General features: G+C 41.1%; 1 long non-coding RNA gene across 1 annotated transcript; it reads left to right on the forward strand.

Annotated features, from left to right (window-relative positions):
• Positions 1–2,851: 2,851 nt before the first annotated feature.
• Positions 2,852–5,193, forward strand: LOC109157582. Its single transcript, XR_002050251.1, has 3 exons — positions 2,852–2,861; positions 4,826–4,836; positions 5,095–5,193. It is a non-coding gene; the product is annotated as an uncharacterized LOC109157582 (long non-coding RNA).
• The last annotated feature ends 2,123 nt before the right edge of the window (positions 5,194–7,316 follow it).

The following is a 7,316-nucleotide window of genomic DNA, read 5'->3' on the forward strand; positions in this document are numbered from 1 at the left end:
AGATATAGCAAGGAAAATAGGTTTTGTAAGACATGGGTTACCTCTTAGCGCTAATCAATATCCTTGGCTACTAAGGTTCTTCTCTAAGATCTTCCTCCGATTGATCTCCCTAGGTTCGGTGGTGGGGAATTCCTTTGCTAAGTTTCCTCGGGGGATGTCTCGCGTGGTAGAATCAATTGTGGTAGGGTTTCTAAATGCTTCCTAATCCCATATATATATATATATATATATATATATATATATATATATATATATATATATATATATATATATATATATATATATATATATATATATATATATATATATATATATATATATATATATATATATTCAGGAGTCCTAACTAGAATCTGAATAGTAAAGGCCCACTTTCCCTATTCCTAACAGAATTAAAGACTTGATTAAGGATAAGGGTCCATGATCCATTATGGACTACACTAATTAATTAATGGGAAAGCTAGTCCAATTAAATCCTTTTTAATTATACATTAACGGAATGAATTCCATAATTAGTCCGGGTTCGGAGGTCGTAACACGGGGTGTTACAGGTTTGACCTGTCACCTTTGACTTTGACCTGTAGACCGGGTCCCGAACCGCTGGACCCCGACCCGACCATAAAATGGGAACTCTGACGTATAAAGGTTGAATCCGGGGCATATATCCTATCAAGGAGCCCCCCCCCCCCCCCCCCCCAGTCCGTGCCCTAACGACGAGTTAACGAGGAAGGGTTCGAGCTGGAAAATCTGGCTATGGTTCGTGACATGCGCTGGTTGCCTCGTTTAAAACCTTTAGGCTAATAAAAAACTCAGTGGGAAAAAATTTCAGCCAAGCTAAGGAAAAAGAGTACAACGCTAAGCACAGTCTTTCGGACTATACGAGGTTGGACTTTTCACGCGGTCTAACGATCAAGTACTGACCAATCAAGAGATTGGGTTTGCAGGGGAACCTACTATCTATTTCTTACCAATCGAGAGATTGGTTTTATTTACTGTCTAGGGACCTCAGTGGATCGCGTGGATCGTAGACGGGAACGCTTTTCCCGCCTTACTCGGACTAACCGGTTGTGACTGGTTTGAGCTCGGCCAAACTCTGACCTAGATCACTCGACTAAAAAGATCGTTCTTAGCCGATTGCGTTCGGCTGGCTTTGATTATTGCACTACTCACTACGATTTCCTTTTGATAACTAAGAGTTACTCGGTTGGGGCGATTTCCCCCTTTTCGCGCCCTGTTTACGAATCGAAAGTCCCAGGCGGAGGGATACTAAGAGACCCGATGGTCTAACGATAGCGAGATGCGTTTTGAAAACGACAATCAGCTGAATAGGAAGTTTGTTCCCTCTTACGCTCAGTTTATGAACAGAGAGCCCCCAAGCGAAGGGGTCGCTAAGAGACCCAAAGGTCTAACGATAATGAGACTAAGAAAGTTATTTTGATCGAGAAGTGATGACGAGACCGAGAAAGTCGGTTTACTCAGGAAGTGCTTTGGCGAACGAGCTAAGTCGGTTTACTCGGGAAGCACTTTGGCTACTCGGGAAATGCTTTAGCGAAGCGAACGCGCCACTCGACCGCTCTACTCGGGAGATACTTTAGCGAAACGAACGAGCTACTCGACCGATCTACTCGGGAAATACTTTAGCGAAACGAACGCGCTACCCGACCAATCTACTCGGGAAACACGAAATGAACGCGCTACTCGACCGATCTACTCGGGAAACGAATGTGTTACTCGACCGATCTACTCGGGAGACACGAGACGAACGCGCTACTCGACCGATCTACTCGGGAAATACTTTGGCGAACGAGCTAATCGAGCTATTCTACCACTGTAGCCCCCCACTCCCTTAGTTGCGAGAATCGTCAGCATAATGGAGTAGATATGACGGGTTCTCGAGTTCGCCTTTTAACTCTGATTGCGATCGAGAAATGACCCGATCGAGCTTATGATACCAATGCATTGGATCATACTCGTAGCGTTGATGATTGAAGAGAACCGAAGAAGGAAGGAAGATCGCACCAAGAGGGAGCATGATGCCATGGCACATGAAGAGCGCGTTGTCACCTTGCTTCGTCAACAGAACCGTATGATCGAAGAAGGCTTCGCGTTCATGAAGGCGCAGTTTGTTGCAGTGCACCAGAGGCTAGACCAGATCGAAGCCAGTTCAAGCCACAGAGGAGAAGATGAAGATGAATCCGAGGAGTCTCAGGAGACGGAGACCGAATCTTTCTAGAGTGGAGCTGTGGTCGTCTTGTTTGCTCTTCTTTAGTTGTTGTTATCTTCCTAGCCATTGTTACCGTTTGGTTGTTGCTTGCTTTTATGATTGTTCTTGCTTGTTGCTTTGTTGGATAGTTAGTTTTGTAGTTGGTGTTTGGAGTTAGTTGCTTAGTTCTTAGTTGTTGTCTAGAAGTTGGTGTTTGTGTTGGGACTAGAGTTCGTTATGCTCAATATATCCGTTTGCTTAATTCTTGCCAATTCTTGATTCGAAGTCTTTTGCCTTGAAATCTTGTGGAACCTTTTGGGGTTTTGGCCAAAAGAAATTGTTCTTGACACTCTTTGTCACATTGTTGTTCTTTTACCGTTTGTTTTAATTCGTCGTACCCAAGCTTCGGGAACGAAGCTTCTTTGAAGAAGGGGGGGGGGGGGGGGGGGATGGGAGAAAGTGACACCCCGAAATCCAAATTTGGTTAAGGGATTAATTAAGTAATTAATCCTATTTCAATTTGTAATTTAATTCCTTAAATTCCTGAAATTTAATAGTCGGGGACTAGTAATTGACTAGTCAAGCCCAAAGTCAAAGTTGTACCTTGAGCTTTGTAAGGAGTTCCCTTGTTCCTTACACCTTTTCCATGTTAGTAAGGGTATTCTTGACCTTTCACCTTGTGTTAGTATTGTAACCTAACCTAGTGAGAACATCCTCATTTCTATCCTTACACTTTCCAAAATCCTAGCTCCACCCTCTCTCTAAAAAGGTGGGTAGCTTTTCTTCCAAGCCAAGTTGAAGCTTTGTCAAGACTTCAAGAGTTGTCTCCAAGATTCTACCTTTCATACATTTGGGCATATAGGAGGGTAAGATCCATGTTCCTCTTGTGTTTTTAGTATGTTCTTATGTGTCTTTTCTTAAAGATAGAATCTTTATGATCTTTTGGTATGTTCTTGAAGTGGGTTTGGAAGGTGAGCTTTGATAGGAGCTTGGTGTGGTGTTAAGTGAAGGTTTTTGGTCTACAAGAGGTAACCCATGCTCTACAAAATCTATTTTGCTTACCTATATGAATATTTCTTGGATTCTACACGTGTTTTGCTATGAAATGTGAGTGTTTATGCATTGTCTTGTGAAAATGCATATCTAGAGCTTGTGTTTAGGGTTCTTGTATGCCATTGCTTGGCTATTCCTTTGATTCAAGTCATTTTGTTGTATTTGGTGAGATTTTGCATGTTTTGGACTTGAATTTGAGTTTGGAGAGAAAAATCCCCGAAGGGATTATTTTGGGCACAGGAACGTACCCGCGGGCGGAACGGCGGGCAGAGCCCTACCCGCCGCCTACCTGCGGGGAACAGGCCAGATATGGGTATGTACCCGCGGGCAGAACCACGGGTAGGGGCCTACCCGTGGGTCCACCCGCGGGGTACACCTTGGTGTATGTTTGGGATTTGTTCCCCGTGATTTTTTTGACTCGGTATTTGGTCTTTTGACTTCCCGTTGTTCTTTTGTGGAACTATTTGAGTGTCTTCTTGATGTTTCGTATGTCTAGAACTATATGGTAGGAATCCATGTAGGTTTTGGTGTCTTGAATCGTGCTAAGTGTTCAACATTGTGTTTCGTTGAACCGTGATGAGTCTTGTGCGTTCTTCGGAACTACGTTTGGTTTACCTGTTTGATAAGCATGCTAGTTCGGTGTTTAAATGCTAGCGTGTGTGTTGTTTGTACCTTCCTAATTGGTTGATGATAACTTCTGTTATTCATCGTTGTTGTTGTTGGGTTGTGACCCATTCCTTGATTGAGTATGGTTTCATATCTTCGTTGTGATACGTTGATTGATCCCTGTTGTGGTGTGATGCGTGTGTGGCTTTACCTGGATTGCACGATTAGTGGTATGGGACACTAGTCACCAAGGTATTGCAGTGGTCCTCGTGGTGTCCATGATGTGATTATGGAATTGTGGCCTGTGTGTCAGGTTCACGTATTTTGGGAGAGGCATGTGTTGCCAAGTGTGTGAACGGTACCCTCGTGTACTATGAAATCGGTTGTTTTATTGGCGGTCGTTGGCGGATGGGGACGACGGTCCTCGGAGGGAAAAGGTTGGACTTGGTGTACAGGGGTCCTGGAGGTAATGGTTGGAAGAAGATATAAGGTTGGGGGTAGCCATAAGGTCGAAACCGGGCATAAGGAAGGCATATCAACTCGTGATGGGTGATGTCACGAGGGCTTGTGTAGCCGTTGTTATGAGTTCTCTTCTTGTGACGTGTGTAGTCACAAAGGCATGTGTTGCTGTGTGTTGTGTCTTTATTCCTTTGAGTTATGCATGTCGGGTAGTAATCTATTGTGTGATGATAGATTGTACCTTGAGCCTTCTTGTGAGTCGTTGTTGTTCTTTATAGTCTTGGGATGTGTTCCCGTGTTCTTGTTGAGAGTGTTTGAGTTTGTGTTGACTATTACTCTTGGTTTTTGACTTATATATATGTATTCCGTTTCGAAAATGGCTTTACAAACTTATACCTTACCTATGTATGATATTTCACATGTATTGGTGGGTTACCATCATTATTCGCTGACCGGGCGTCGTCCCATATTTTATATGTTTCTTTCAGGTGATGCTTAGACGAGTGCGCGGTTTAGTGCCAGCTAGTATAGCTCCCCTTTTATGTTTTGTGGCCTGTGAGCCAATCTACACTTAGTACTCTGTTGGATGGTTGTAGATTTTAAACAATGCAGATTAGCCTGTGCGTTCACCCTTGGGTGAGCGTGACATAGCACCCCGTTTCCTTGTTTTATATATATCTTCACTTTCAGTCTTCCGCTGTGTTTGGTGTTTTGGTTTAAGTTATCTGCATGTTTTAAGGCTTAAAATAGCATGGTTTTAGGGGGTATTATAGTCTACTTAAGATGCGTCGATCTAATGCTTTAGGTGCGCGTGGTTGGTGTTCTTAAAGGTACTTTGTTTGTGTGCTTAAGGTGCGTGGTTTGTGTATTTAAGGTGCACTTTTAATGCTTAAGGTGCGTCAACTGCACAACCGCACGGGAAGCTATACCTGCAGCTGAACCTTCCCTAATATATATATATATATATATATATATATATATATATATATATATATATATATATATATATATATATATATATATATATATATATATATATATATATATATAGATTTTGAATCCGGTATATCCCCTCTTGCCAGGTGAGCTCGTGAGCCTAGATCCTGATCTTTTATTTTTTCATTTCAACGCGTGAGATTGCTTTGCATTTTTAAGGCTGTGAGCTGATTTATTTACTAGGCAGGGGCGTTCTAGTCTTTTGGCATTATATTTATTATATTACCTTATTTATTTCTTGCTTTATATTGGAAGGTGCAAAGTCTTTTTTATTCTCAATTCTTTTTTTCGATCGCAGCTTTGTGAAATATCTCTCACTCCTCCGTCTCCACAGAGTTCAATCTTCCGACTCGATAATTTTCCGGCGCTCGCTCATCCGTCTTTGTCGAGTTAGTGGATTTTCTGATGTCGCTTCTCCCTGTAGTGGCGTGATAATCTCAATGACTAACTCTTTCTTCAGGCATTCAAAGCGACAAAAGAGGAATTCTTCCGAGTGTCAACAAGGTATTCCGATTTCATGTTTTCTTTTCGTTTTTTATTGGGTTTCATTGTGTATTTGTTTTTGTGATTTTTCCGGCATGGTGGGAGCTATGCGTAGTGGCGGTGATTTTTTTTTTTTTTTTTTTTTGAAAGGAAGGTGATTTTTTTTTTTGTTCGTTCATGTTTTTTTTCTTTTTCTTTTGGGGGTTTAGGGTTCTGCACGGTTGGGTGTATTTTTTTTTTTTTGGATGTTAGACCTGGTAATTTGTATCAATTTGGGGGGTTTTGGTCTGGCAGTGCTGGGTGACCATTGTTGGATGGTTGGGGTTCCGGTCGGTGAGAGTATGTTCTCGATGGTGCTTGTTGTAGGATGGTGGGTGGCTGTTGTAGGATGGTAATGAGTAGGTTCCCTTGGTTGCTTTGCTTCATCTATCAAGTTTTAGGAAAAATGGGGGAAACAAGTTTGTTCTTATTCATTTATACTTGTTTGATACCCTTATTCCAATTTATCTTCAGGGGTTTTGTTTTCAGTTTTTGGACTTGATGCCAGTAGATCTGGAGTTTCATAACTTTAGTCGAAATATTTGTGATTGGTTGCTGAAAAATTGTAGGAAGATTTTAGCTTTATGAAGTGAGTTTCTTGAAAAACAAGAGTCATGTTGTGTTTAAGATATATGATCTCTGTTATTTTGCTATATATGGTCTGTGCTTTGGATGGATTTGAGTGGGATTTTCACCCTTTGCTGGCAATGGATTTGAGTGGGATTTTCACATCCACACCCAATCCCCACCCACCACCCTTGAAAAAACCTTACTTGTGCGTATTGGGTGAGAGTGGGTGCCTGCAGATTGGTTTTTAATTGTCATCCCTCCATCATAATTGTACTCCACTTTGATGTGGAAAATTGGAATTATTTATGATGCTAAATGTTTTTTGCAAACCCCTATTAATGTTTGCTCTTGCAATCTTCTCATTGACAGTGGAATATTGTTAACTTATTTTGATGCATGTTGGTCTTTGCTAATGTCTATAATCATATTTATTTCTTTTATAGTCTTTGTCTTATATTCCCACGATCACAAATTATACTCAACTATGGACGTGGGTTCCTAATGTTGTTGTTGCTCACGAAAAGGAAGGGATTAAAGCTGTTCATCTGGCATCTAGAAGTTTAAAGAGCCTTATTTGCTGCTAATCTACATTAAATGTGTTATTCCCTATATCCTATATAATTGATATTGCTATTTTTATTCCATGAGCCTTAGATGATTGTATCTTGATTTGTTTCATTTTGTTTTCATTTCCTAAAGTTTTTATTAGTAAATGGCTATGCCGGGTCAATGATCAATTTATGTTTTGTTGGGACTACATTTTCTCTTTTTTCGTTTTGTATTTTAGGTGTGTGCAAACCACATTGTAATTTGTGCGCATCACATTTCTGGTATGTGGGAATCTGCTGCGCAATATACACTGTCACATTTTGCTATGTGCATGATAATAATGACGTCTGTGCAATAA

The sequence above is a fragment of the Ipomoea nil genome, unplaced genomic scaffold (genome assembly GCF_001879475.1).
Source record: "Ipomoea nil cultivar Tokyo-kokei standard unplaced genomic scaffold, Asagao_1.1 scaffold0298, whole genome shotgun sequence".
Classification (NCBI taxonomy): Eukaryota; Viridiplantae; Streptophyta; class Magnoliopsida; order Solanales; family Convolvulaceae; genus Ipomoea; species Ipomoea nil.